At 33.7% G+C, this 14,251-nt stretch overlaps 1 protein-coding gene across 2 annotated transcripts in view; it reads left to right on the plus strand.

The window, feature by feature from the left end:
* Positions 1 to 14,251, plus strand: part of MED13L (mediator complex subunit 13L) — a 294,362-nt gene that overhangs the window by 135,182 nt on the left and 144,929 nt on the right. The gene's annotated exons all lie outside the window — the stretch shown is intronic.

The following is a 14,251-nucleotide window of genomic DNA, read 5'->3' on the forward strand; positions in this document are numbered from 1 at the left end:
AATGGGCATGTACTGATGCTTCCTATCGTGTGAATAGTCTTATTTATGCAGACTTTCTCCCTTGGCAAGGCATAATGTCTGGTTTGGGGCGGCAAAAATCCACTTCCAGATTACTGTCTGTGTATTATATGTCTTTGACTTAATTTAAGTTCACCTTCTAAAGGGCAAAATGGTTAGAGAAAAAACTAAACAGGACAGTATATGCCTAATTGAAAATTAGAAGGGGCCTTGCTTTTTCCAGACTGAAGGATAAAAAATGAATATGAATATTGAATAGTTGTCTAGGCAGTTTAAAAGAGCCATTGTGTTTCAATTTCTTCTTTAGTTACCTTCATTTTTGAGCATCTCTGCTGCAAATGGGGTTTTTAGTAACCTAGCTCAGAGTATAATATTTGAGTTATCCAGAAATAGATGGAATATTGTCTCTCAAATCGAGAATTTATCATTAATTTTCATATGTTTAAATTATACTTGATTAAAAACATAAATTTGCTTTCAGAAAATTTTTAGGAAGGATTACAAAAATTTGGTTTCTGTTAATAAGCCAGAAATAGTTGAGAATCTGGGAACAAAAATCATAAAAAATTGCTAAAACATACACAGAAATAATTCCACATTAGTTTTCCACAAATTTTTTTTGTGTGTTGTTCTCCCCCTGACCCTAAGAGAAAAAATAAAAGGTTCTTCCAGGCCTCCAAAGATGCGGCTTCATATAATTACAAGGGGACTTTATAGAATGGAACAAGTAACACATTTATTATACATACAGTTATATCAACATGTAATATAAATTTAACAATTTAGTGTCACTCCATTTTTATGTAACTTTATTTTGTTATTCCAAATTTGATGAACATGACAGTCATTAGAAATTAGAGGACTTTATGAATTCAGAGTCCTCCTAAGTAATAATAGTCATAATCTATAAATTGATAGCTAAAATCAGTTATGCCTAGAAAAGACAAAGAGCTTTATGTCTGAATGTTAGGATATCCTAATTTCTGCTTATTAGGATAGAAATTTTGTAATTTAGAACTGTCTGATTTTAACATAAAACTGGTAGGAGACTCACTAGTAACTGCTTTAAATTGTGATAGTTTATTGTCATTATTGTGAAGTGTTTTAATGTAATATAATTTTCTTGATTTTACCATCAAGAATCCTTTTCATTATTCATTGTAATCTTGCTAATTATCATAGGTTCAAGTAAGATCTTATTTTCTTCACATCTTTCATTTATACATGTTTCTATAGAAATGTTTTTGTGCTTTAATTATGACCCTGTTTGGTTTCCAGGGAAACAATAAAATCACAAGTCTGAGAATGTGTACAATGTTCCTTAAATCATACGTAGGAAAAAAGCTAAGCCTTTAATAGAAAGAGTCTGTTTTCCTACTTTATGTAGTGTCAAAATTCCTAGACTCATACCTAATACCATGCTACCTCGTCATGTATAATATTCGTGTCCGAAAAGTTGGTAACATTAAGTTATCTTTGGGTAATAGGTTGTCTTTTGCTCTGCTTCCTTGAGGTCACGGTGTTTTTCTTTGTGGAAAGTTCTATGCAGTATAGTAAGCACGCATCTGTTGACATCACCCTTGTGTGCACAGAGGTGGCGGCATTCTTGTGTGTGAGTGAAGAGATGGCCTTTCTTGTGTGTATGTGTGTGTGTGTGTGTGTGTGTGTGTGTGTGTGTAGAACTTCTCATGGCCATGTGGTACAAAGCAGCTGATGAGAAAGTGAACGGCTGGGAATGGGTCATTTCAGATACAGGAGTAGTTAGGGAAAGCCACTGGAAGATGACCGTAGAGTTGAGACCTGAGAATATGCCAGCCACACAAAGGGGGAAAGTTAAGGCTGAAGACCGTGAGCTCACTCTGTTGGAGAAAGAGATAGCCAGACAGTGTTGTTGAAACTGGAAAACCAGCAGGTGATGGAAGAGATTGCTGGTGATGTGATCAGGTGGGACCTTGCGGTAGGCCGTGGTAAGGACCTTAAATAGGTTATTAATGCTGTTTGAAGCCATTGGAGTGGAATTTTCAGCAGAAAAATGCTATGGCTTGATTTAAAGTTTGAAAAGATCCCTTTGGCTCTCACATGGAGAGTGGTCTCAGGGTGCTGGGAGTGAAAGCAGTGAAAACTGTTAACAAGCTTTTGCTTCTTGAAGAAGCTGAAGTGTAAAAGAAACTCAAGTATGATATCTGTACTTTACAGGGTGTTAATCTGTGTATCTTCTGTCCAAACAACATTTGTTTCATGTTCACTGCATTTTGTCTTAAGGCTGTTTTCTTTATTATCTGATAAACATGTAAGTTGCTAAGTCATTGTTAGGGGTAATATTGTTTTTGAAAATATGCAAGTTTAGGGTATTCATTGTCATTTTAAGGCTGTATACATATACTTAATATTTAAAATGTGATTTGGAAAGCTTGGATAAAAATTTATAGCAATTATAATTTTTGTTTATTCCATTACAAGATATTTGAACATGCATCTTAAAAGTTGTGGTCAGGGAAAAAAAATAGTGATCATGTTATGTGTAATTGAACCTTTAACTTCATATTATTCCATATGTAGTTTTTATTTTCGAAGCACAATTAAAAACAGGCTTTAAAATTGTGAGCTGCAATAGAGAATTGCATACAAAATAATTTTTTACAACAAACATCTAATATATAGCTCCCAAGAAATATTACAGTTACCACAGAGGCTTCCTGAGTTACTTCTTTACTCTCAGATCTCTCTACTTTTCCTTAAGTGGCAAATGCTAATTAAAGTAGCTTTTCATTGTTATACTGTTTAATAGCTGTTTTTTAAATTGTGGAAAGGAGAATCAACATGGGCAGACACCAGTTGACAAAGTTAGTATTAATATTGTGTGTTCCAAAAGGTAATTTAAAAGTTAATTATTTAGAAAATAAATAAGCAAAAAAAAAAGTTAATTATTTGGAAAATATGTATTTTTTCCTCATAGGAAAAACCTATGCTTAACTGGTGGGTAAATTCTAAGGCTAACTTGTAAAAAGCTGATTTTTACCTGTAATGCTTAATTCTATTGTTAGTCTGGGGTTTTGTGATGTGAAAGAGTAGCTTGGCTAGCAGTTGATTCTATGAATATTTGAAATTTCCACAATCTATCTTGGAAGGCTTTCCCACATTCTAGTGCACTACATTAGAATTCTGCAGTTTGAGAGCTGGAAAGAACAGAGAAAGTAGAGAAGAATTATGAAAGAAGCAGCAGAGCCAGGGAATTGTTAGCAGAGTGACCCAGGCTTTCTGGGCTTCTAGTTCTCTTTACTTCTTTTCCTGAGTGGTTTGCAAGTTCTGTCTTCTTTGCAAATTCATCGTATTTGTTTATGTTTTCAAATGACGCCTCTGTAGAACTTCATTATTTACAATGGATAAAAATTGCAGCAACACTTACTAACATGTAGAGATTTTGGAAAGGGCCAGAGACTGGTTGGACTCTTCCATAGGACACAATACTCTTAGGACCCCAGGGAGAAAACCACTGCTGGGTGTGGTATTGAACCTCCCCAGCCCTTCCCCACCCCAGATAGTTCCTTATCCAAAGTTACTAGGTCACTTCACCCTCTAGTCAAAATGCAGTTCTTGGCCAAGTTTAGAAAGAAAATAGGATTGGACTCATTCACACCACTGTGTAAATAACTGATCTTCATTTCCCAAAGAACATTCAGATTTCATTATTGAATCATTACTTTAAAGCAATCTTGTAGTGTTGAACCACCTACATAAAGTGAAAATGTTGGCCATGTTGGAGTATTTAGATTACTTATGAACTTTTTGCTTATGAGTTGGAAACTGCTTAGCTTGTTAAAAGTTTTGGCTAAAGACAGCTTTTTCCTGGATATGTTTCAGTTTAAAGTTTTGAGAAGCTTTTATTGCTTTCCAATAGGTTGTTTTTGAATTAAAAAAGCATAAATTAATTTTGAAGACTTGAGGGGAGAATTGTACATTCTGGCTTTTAAGATTCTTCTTAGAACCAGGTTAATATAATGGAAACTTGTATGTAAACCAAGTCGTTTGTTAATGCAAAATGTTCTCATTACTAAGAATTTAATTAAGTTGAATTTTTTTAGTAAAAAAATTTTTGTAGTGACATGTTTGATAATGATGATTAATTTTATATCTCCTGGACAGAAGACAGGCAGGGAACAGTCATAGAAGTGATTTGATTAGTTTTGGGGGAGTCATGACAAAGGAGGCTTGGACACTTACAGAATAGAAATACTGTAGATGTTATCCTCTGTAATAACTTATTTTATTCCAGATGATAAAAATTTTGGACTTGTGTGATTCTAAATGCACATCAGAGCTCAGTGACCCACTTACTCACACATTAAAGATAGGCTACAGATTTCCTACTTTCTAACCTGGTGTGGTACCACAGATCAGAAAACTCTAAAATCCAGCAGCTAAAAATTGCTCAGGCATTTTGCTGTTTTACAGAAATTCATTCGTGCTATGTAACTTTTTTTAAAAAGCTATTTTAGTTCTCAAAGTTTTATGAACTACACTTAACTTTTCCTCTTTGCTTATTTTTGTTTCTTTAGTTACAGATTTTCACAAATACTATTTTGCTAGTTTTCTAGCACATTCTTAATTGTAAAATAGAGTAGTGTTATAGAAAGCTTAAGAAAGAGACTAATGTTTAAAAAAAATAATTATACAGGATCTACTAATCCGGAGAAAATATTTTCCAATAATTTGGTTTAACTGTAATCTTTCAATTCCTGGTTAATATATATTTCTTCTGTTAACCACCTAATTCCCCATAAACAATAACCCAGCAACCTATATGCATAAACCCACAAAAGACTGTAGTTGTGTGGGAATGTGGAGAAGTGATTTATTTTTGAAAATTGACTTTACATGTTTCACTATAATGCGGCTTAGGACTTTTTTCCCTTTAAAGTAAAGGCTTTTTATATCTATAATTCAAACCTTTGCCAGGTATAGTGATAAGCTGGGGATATGATAAAAAGATACAAAATTATTATTCTGCTTTCCTGTTTTTAATAAAGAATACATTTGTTGGTTTTTTTTTTTTAACTTTTACTTAAAAGAGAAAGTAGACTTTTTGTTTTGTCCTAGCACTTTATGTAAAGGGAAACAAATTATTTTGTAGTAGAACTATGTAATGGAAAAAGTCAAGAGAACAAATTATTTTGTAGGAGAGGTGGGATGATGGAAAAAGAGAAGAGAGTAACACTGCTGTTGAATTTTGTAGTTTTATGGTGAAAGGAATGGAAGGAAGATCGATAATAATTACAGTTAAGATGACAAAAAAAGTTCTGTATTTTTTGCCTCCAAAGAATTGGATATGTAGAATGAGATTGCTTGGTAATGGTCTGCTGTTCTTATTTGCCATAGACTGTCTAGCTTAAATACAGACCGAAGTACCCATCAGGTCTCAAGGATATGGCACGGAGCCTGGTCTAGAAAAACCTTTGTGTATGAAGTATTATTCATAGTAGTCATCTCCCCTCCACCCCCCTTCTTCTCACTCTCTCTTTTTGGGCAGATGTTATTTTTGCTACATTTGCTATTTTAACCTGTCAGTTAAAAAATAATTACTATGTCAGTATGGCTGGCGGCTCATATAGGAAAAATATGCTGTCTCTTAATCAAAGGTGATTACAGTTTTTTCCTGTCTGTAAATGTGCTTGTTGTGTAACGAGAATGCATTAGTCTCAGCCTGATGTACGAAATGAAAGGCAGCAAGAAGCAGCACCATTGTTATCACTCCAGGCGTGTCTAATGAATCGTGTTTCCATGTTCTCTCGGTCACGCCGAAGAGTGCCCTCAGCCAGGGCTAAGCCTCCTGTAAAATGCTCTTTAAGATTATTGTAGCAGGAGCAGAAATGCTGGGTGAGTGGGGGTAGGGAGAGAAAGCCAACCAGACAGCTGCATTTCAAACAGTTACAGCTGCAAGGATTACTCACTGTAATAGCAGTGACAGACAACTGTTTGAGCTTTAGTGTAAAAGGCAATTTGGGGACTTGCCCTGTCAGAATGTTAGTAGCAATCTGTGTGTGTGTGTGTGTGTGTGTGTGTGTCCCCGTCTGTGTAAGTTTATAAAATGTTTATTTTGTAGCATTAATGATTTAAACTAAATGTCCTAACTGAACTGCATATCTGGATTTCTTTCTCAAAATTTAATTCTGTTTTGTGGTAGTTCCTGTTCTACGAATGTTGATCTTTCTTGTAATTTCTGAGCATGTAGCTTTTTTTTTTTTTTTTTTAAAGCATGTAGCTGTTCAATAAATAATAGCCTTATTTTAAAAAAATTTATTGCAAACACAACGTGGTACAGAAAAAAATAGTTAATCCATCAACCAAAGATAACTTAATTTTGATGGCTGTTCTTCAGACCTTTGTTTATGTATATTATATAGCAAAATTAAGAGCATATTGATAGCTTTGAGTGTAAAAAGTAATAGTTATTTTTAAAAAGTCTCTGGAAGAAGTAGCAAATGGGGGCAAGTTTGTTCTTAGAAGTCAGTAACGGCCATTGTGCAAGATTCTTTTTTCCCCACTGTGTAGCTATTAAAGAAACATTGCAGCCTGACTGTTTTTTTTGTGGCAATTGTCTTTTGAAGGTCGTGTTCAATTTATCTAGAAATTTAGTTTTATGGTCTCCTTCAATTTAAAGTTTAGTAGCTTTACATGGAGTCCTGTGATCCATTGAAATGCTAACTTGGGTCATGTCTCAACTGCTACAATGCTGTGTAGAAACCGTCATTAAAATTCTGGTTATCCTGCAACTGACAGAGAACTCATGCTGTTAGAGATTCCTTAGTAAAACATTATACTATTAAAATTGTGAATCACAGATGGTAGCTACACTTGTGGTGAACATAGCATAACAGAGAAATTGAATCACTATGTTGTACACTTGAAATTACTGTAATATTGTGTGTCAGCTATACTTAAATTTTAAAAAAATTAGAATTTTGAATCACAACTTCTGTCCTATGCCTATTAACAATATTAGTAATTATTTAAAGTTACAAATAGGTCAAAACAAATGGGGTATTTTGATCTATATCTTCTATCTAATTCTTATTTGATTGATTAACTGACATTGGGAAAGTTAAAATCTATTTTCAGTATAGATTTGTTAAGTGATACCAAATAGTCTACACCCACAAGTAATTCAAGGAAATCAGAGCACTAAGTAGGTTGAATTTGATATAAGTAATAAGTCCATTTAGTTATTAATGACCTTAAATATAGATTTTACAAGGCAATCAATGGCAGCATAACTGTGATCAATCGTGTTGTATGTAATTGGATTTTTTATGGGTATAATGCTATTTTCAGAATTAATGTAGCATTATGCTGCTTTGTTACTCAGTTTTTTCATGTCAATTTTAAGAAAGTAGATATTTCAGAATTCTCTATCTTTAAAGCATTTCATTTGATGCAGCCCATAAAATTAAATTGATAGATGTTTCATTATGCTATCTGCTTAGCGCAATTGATAGGGGATTTAACAATTTAAAGCAGTTAAAAAAATCAGTTAAAAAAACTAGTATGCTTTACAAATTTCAAATAAAGGTAGAAAACAAAGGCAGCGGGCAAATTATAAATCCTGCATTCAAAGCTGTGCTATCTTTAGCACTTTGTCACTGAAATCTACCTGAGAAGTAATCTCCTTGTTTCATTTTCCTTGCTTTAATCTATTTGTATTTCTGGAGTTTGGAGCAAAATTTGATTTTCAGTAATTTTAATGGCTGAATAAGGAGTGCCATCCCAGAGAGTGCCCCTCCCCCCTTCAATATTTGCAGTGGCCAATGTGGTTACTGAACCCAATGTTCTGGATAATAGGTTTCATTAGTTTTGATGCCTGAGGTAAAAAAGCAGTAGGTGGGAGTAAGAAGTGTTTTTGATGTCTAGACGTTCATTTCAGCTGTTGCAGCAATATGATACATTAAAAGGAAATATGTATCATAGCTCAGAGGAAATATGTATTCTTTGAAAGTAATTCTACTTTTAAACTGTGTAAGCCAGGGTGACCTAAATTCTAAAAGCATGAACTTGAATTTCTTTAAGATTTCACAATTTTTATGCTCCTCCCTACCCGATTCCATTCTCCCTCCTCCCACTTTTACCCCTTCAAGTAAAGTATGTCAGTTTCATTGGTTGAATTGGAAGGGCTATCTTTCCAAGATCTCTGCTGGGAAACACAAAAATCATTGAAGTATATGCTGCTTTGATATTTTGCCATATTGACTTTTTTCCTGAACCTTTTATATGGTTTTTCTTTCAGAGAAGCTTATTAATTCTGCAAGGAGCCATGTTTCTCAAAGTTGAAAGAAGTTATATTACAATTTGTGAGGATTTTGAAAAATTATTTGGGCACTAAGAAGTAATTACTACTACCTAAATTTTGCTTTATAAAGCTGTCTCCTGCTCAAAGAAAAACATTTATATCGTACTTTCGCAGTTTAAATATTTGATTATGAGTATAGCTATATTAAAAAATGTAGAATAACAGCAATTTAAACAAATTCTTATTATAGCTTTTACAACTTAAATGTGATAACTTAGTGCCAAAATAGTTTTTCTTTGAAAATAGGCAGCTGTGCCACTACTTAGTTCTGTTTTTCTGTTTTAACTTGGCTATAATAGACCATACAACAACAGGAGAATGTTTTAATTCAGGAATTCTTTGTTTTGGTTGAATCTTGCCACTCATTTATTATAGAACACATTTTAGGTCTTTTGGTGCTTTCTTTTCTGAGACTAACAAACTTATAGAAAAATTCTTGCATTACATTTAAGTAGATTTATAGTCATCTGTAGAGATGGTCTTATTGCTACTTTATATTCTTAAAGAATTAATAAGTATTTAAATGTAAACTGGAAAGATCAGAAGAATTAGAAAGGCTTTTTAAAATTTTAAAGATAAGAGATAGTATACCTTGGGGAGATTATAGATTTCATAAAGATGTGGTCCAGCACCTGCAGGCTTTCTTATAAATTTCTTGGTGGTTGCTTTTCTTCTCAGTCCACCTTGGAAGGGAGATAGAGAATTAAGTACTGAATGCATCTTCCTTCATTTACAGAAACTTAATTTAGACTACTAGTACCTTGTCCATGTCTCTCCCCCATATCCCTCCTTACTGTCTGAAGAATCTAAATATCAAGCAAATGGAATGTTAGTTTAAATTTCACTTTGGGAGGAAGGTATCTCAGAAAAAAAGTAGTTTAAAACTAAAATATGATTTTCTCTTGGAATTGTATAGATTACAGAAGCCATTTCAGTTTTGTTTTACCTTTGAAAAAATTACTTGCAGCTATTTAGAAAACATTAACTTAAGGTGCAAATTGTGGATCCAAAGGGAAAGTTGACTTCATTGTTGAAGATTGGCTTTGTAGCTAGCTTTAAGAATAAGAGATAGATGGGATGGGTTAACGTAACACTAACCCTATGGAGAAGTATGGTATAGTGCAAGGAGCATGGTTGTTAAATGTCAGAAAACTTGGTCTTGAATCTCATCCTTGCCACTGATCCTCTTAACTGGATATAAGGAGATTTTATATTGAAACGAAATCCAGTGAAGTTTGAAAGGTATGTGCAAATATAATATTAGGTCAACTCAAAACACATGTTTACAGATATCTGATATATTCTAGTCACTGCAGCTATGAAAATAAATTGCTTCCCCTTGTGGAGTTTTATTAATGATATAGTTTGTATATTTAGTATTTATAAAAAGTAGATACAAAATACATTTGATCCTGTTAGCTTCTGAATATAGCCATATATGACTCTGGATTCTTGGATTTATTAGTTGTGTGACCTTGGGCAAGTTTAATATCTGTAAGCCTTAGTTTTTTTTATTTATAAGTTGGAGATTAGAATAAATTGTATTGGTCAGAATTTTTAGTTGCAGACTAAGAAAAGGAGTTGATTAAAAGAATATTGAGTGTTCACAGAACCTATTTGTCCATCTTAGAATCAGTGCTGCAGAACTGGTTTGAAGAGAATACTCGTGCTGTCACCACTGGACACTAGATGCCGCAGTACCTCTGCTACTTTAGCACCAGAAACTTGATCTTACGGTTTCTGTTTCCAGTAGTGACAGAAATATCTATGTCTACTCTTTTCTGTCACTAGATCCAGAGTCAAAGGTGTGGTACAGGAGCATCTAGTGGACTTTAGCATCTATGTCCTTGTCCATATTGCTGGAGAGAATGGAAGAGAGCACTTGTTTTCAGCTCCTGCTAGGGGTGACCGTATTTGACACCCAGCAGAACGTATGAAATAGGCAATTCCCAGTGATTGGAAGAAGTCAAATACTGAGTGGCTAAATGTCGTATGTCCTTCACTTTGTATCATGGCACTGTGGTGAAAACGTTCTCCTCACTCCCCCATTTGTGGGGAGTGCTCCATTCAAAGCTTAGTACATAGAAGAAAGCCTCAGAAATTGGTAAAGATTGTTTCCTAGGTAGAAAATCAACCTTGATAGTAAGTTATTTTATTTTACTCTTATTTTAAAATAAAAGACTTCTATTTTTTTATTTAAAAAAATATTTGATAGCTGTACTACAAAGGATTTAAAGTTGTTGTTGCCTTATAGAGGTTTTCAAAATCTATATTAGTTTTTTGAGAGCATTCCTAATTTCTAGCCTGGTGCTTGAGGCATAACATAGCCAAGAACTGTGGGCCAGTGTATGTTGGCCAAATATCTATTAGATTCCAAAAATGCTGTTCTGGATTTAACTTATGTTAGCATTTTAGAGATTCATTGAAAATCCACTGCTCTTTTATTTCTGGAAATTTTGTACATGAAGTAGATAATAAAGCTTGGTCTTTTGTTCCTTTCTACAAGTATGCTTGGTGTTTAAAAACAGTAAGTTAAAAGAGTAGCAAACTAATGCATTATCCTTAAAATGCATGGCCTAATTGATATTATTTATTATTATCCTTGATTACAGTTGTTGACTTCCAATAAATTAATGCCTGCTCTTGAATCTTTAATATGTAAGATGAAATTTAGGCGTTCATTTGAAATCCAAATACTGTGCCCTTGTAAATTACCTCTGCTGACTTACATTTTAAATTTTACTGGTTAGCTTATAGGATAATTTATAATTTTCTGTTGTTTCTTAAGCCTACTTAAACAAGAGCTTAATGTAGTCAGATTTGTTTTACTTTGTGTTACTTCTTTCTTCCCAGTGTTGTATTTAATTGGTGCCTAAACTTTATATAAATTTACATAATGTAAAGGAAAATATAAGAATTACCATATAAAAAGTATATTAATAAGGGTATTTTTCAAACTTTCAGTATTTAAGAATTTTTTGAGAAATGTTTTAGAGAAATTTTTGTTCTCTTTGTATTATTTGCAGTACTTAATATGAAGTACTTAATACAATTTATAGGATAGTATATTTTTTCTTAAGATTTTATTTATTTATTCGACAGAGAGATAGCCAGAGCAGGAACCTAAGCAGGAGGTGTGAGATAGGGAGAAGCATACTCCCCACAAGCAGAGAGCCCGATGTGGGGGCTCCACCCCAGTATCCTGGGACTGTGACCAGAGCCGAAGGCAGATGCTTAACAGCTGAACCACCCAGGAGCCCCAGTGTAGTATATTGTATTGTAAGGGTGGACCACTCTAGTCTGTAGTCTCTTGTGGGTGAAACTGTTTTTTTGGTGTGTGTTTTGTTTTTTTGCTTTTAATAATTTGTGAATGAAGCTTAACCAAATAAATCATATTGTTTGGATAAAAATAATCATGTTCAGGATACGTAGATTTAGAGTAGGAGTTCTTCTGATTCATATCCTGTTCTCATATTCAACACTAAAAATAAAAAAAATCAGTAAGTATATTCATAATGGCATAGGTTCAGAAGCTGTGTCTAATAGTAAAATGAGTTTATGTAGAGCAATAAAAGATTGTAAATTTTACTGTTTTTAGTCTATAAGTTTTACCAAATATACATGGTTATGTTTATAACCATTTTTTTTTTTTTTTAAAGATTTTATTTATTTATTTGACAGAGAGAAATCACAAGCAGGCAGAGAGAGAGAGGAGGAAGCAGGCTCCCTGCTGAGCAGAGAGCCCGATGCGGGACTCGATCCCAGGACCCTGAGATCATGACCTGAGCCGAAGGCAGCGGCTTAACCCACTGAGCCACCCAGGCGCCCCTGTTTATAACCATTTTGATTTTTGAGAGAATCAAGATGTAGAACAGTTCCATGATTCCCCAAATTTCCCATGTCGCTTTGTTATCAACTACTCCCATTCCAGGGAGAGTCCACTGACAGACCTTGTTTGGATTCTGATTTGGTGTATACCAAAGTACGTACTTTAAAGTATATCAAAGCAAACAAAAAGAAAGAAAAAAACAGGGTGGTTGAAGCAGATTACACAATGTTGATATTTGGTTTAGAAATTTATTGGTGCTGTTATTTTAAAGTGTGTTTGAAGATATTAATTTTTTTTTAAATTAAAAGAAAACCTGCAGAATAGGCGTCACCAACTTGGAAAAATATCTTGGAAAGAAGAGTGGTACTCTTCACAAATGCTGTATCACCAGCACTCTTTATAACACAAAAGACTGTTATGTAGAAAAACACTGACACTAGTGACTGAGTCACAAAGTGGTTCAGAAGAGTCATACACTGAATGCTGACGAATTTTTAGGAATTTTCAACCTTTTTCTGTGGGGGCTTATATTATCTGTTTTATGTATGTACAATAATGATACTTGAAAAACATGTCAATAAGGGCACCTGGATGGCTCAGTCAGTTCAGCCTCCCACTCCTGGCTTTGGCTCAGGTCTTAATTTCAGGATTGGGCCCTGTGCTCAGCAAGAGATCTGTTTCTCTGCTTCTCTCTCCCTCTCTCTCTGTCCCTACCCCTGGGTTCCTTTCTCTCCCTCTAAACTAAATAAATTAATTAAAAAAAAGTCAATAAATATAAAAGCTCTTTAAATAATTGCAAGTTAAAAATTGTTAAGTGATAAGAGCCATGTCATAGTTTAATTGGCAGCTCGCTTCTACAAAACCCTTCACCTTCAGTGATGTATAAAAAATTGTGCTTCTTTAAATTGATGGTGTCTTACCGTCAATGAGACACATTAGGAAGGAAAAGCAAATTAATATGGGGTGTTCATTTTCTTGAAATGTTAGCTCTCTTTCTTACCCAGGAAAACTCTTCCTAGAAGATAAATGTGTGAGAACACAGATTCATGACACCGTCAGTGGATTGTAGAAAACTTTCGGTTGTTTTGTCTTCAACAGAGGCAGTCTGTTGCTAGCAGCAGTGTTTGTTTATTTGCTGTACTTTATTTTCATTTCTTTAGTGATAAATAATAAAATGTTTCTGACAGAGGTTGCTTTGGGAAATTTGGTAAATCATGGTTAGCCACATAGGCAGGAAAATAAAGAGCCTATCTGACATACCAAGAGTAAAATTATCCAGTTTTATCATTATAAAAAAAGTTCTATAGATAAAACCCCTAAATGTAAATACACTTTTTCTGATTCTATGTTATTGGAGAATATGGAGATGCATTTTGAGATGTCTGTTGGTGTGGTAAAAGCATTACAGATGCATTGTGGATTTAACATGTGTTTTAATTCTCTGTCAGAATTTTTTCTGGTGAGTGCTTTTGTCAAGATAACAAGTAAAAGGGAGAGAAATTTTTCTTCTGCAAATGTCGTTTCCATCCTTCCAACTTTTTGCTATCTTGAACTGAACTAATATAATTTAAAAGGAAATCAGCTGTCTTCTCTAGGGTGTTTTACATCCTTTTATATATGAAAAGAATGTTAGGAACGCATAGGGCATTGTTAGTCTGTTGGATTCTCTTGGTGTTAGAGTTACATGTGGCTCAGTGTTATGTTATATTTCCAAGGCAAATACGGTATTTCCCAAAATGTCAATCATAATGAAATTACAAGTTTAGGAAATAAATTTGATTTTCTATTAAGATTTGGTTTCTTGGCATATCCTCTAAAATCATGTCGTTAAAATCCTATTGAGAACATTTTATTTATTTATTTATTTAGAACATTGAAGGAAATTTGAATAACTAACATCTTGGAATATTTTCTCCTTTTGGTTTTTCCTCTAAAAATACAGATGCTAACCTTAGCATTAGTTTGTGACATTTTGTTATCTTTAAATAGAATTTTAATAAAATTTGTCTTTGTGGCACTGTGAGGTAGAAAGATTAATTTGAGAATTTCAAATGAATTCAAAT

The sequence above is a fragment of the Mustela lutreola genome, chromosome 11 (genome assembly GCF_030435805.1).
Source record: "Mustela lutreola isolate mMusLut2 chromosome 11, mMusLut2.pri, whole genome shotgun sequence".
Taxonomy (NCBI): domain Eukaryota; kingdom Metazoa; phylum Chordata; class Mammalia; order Carnivora; family Mustelidae; genus Mustela; species Mustela lutreola.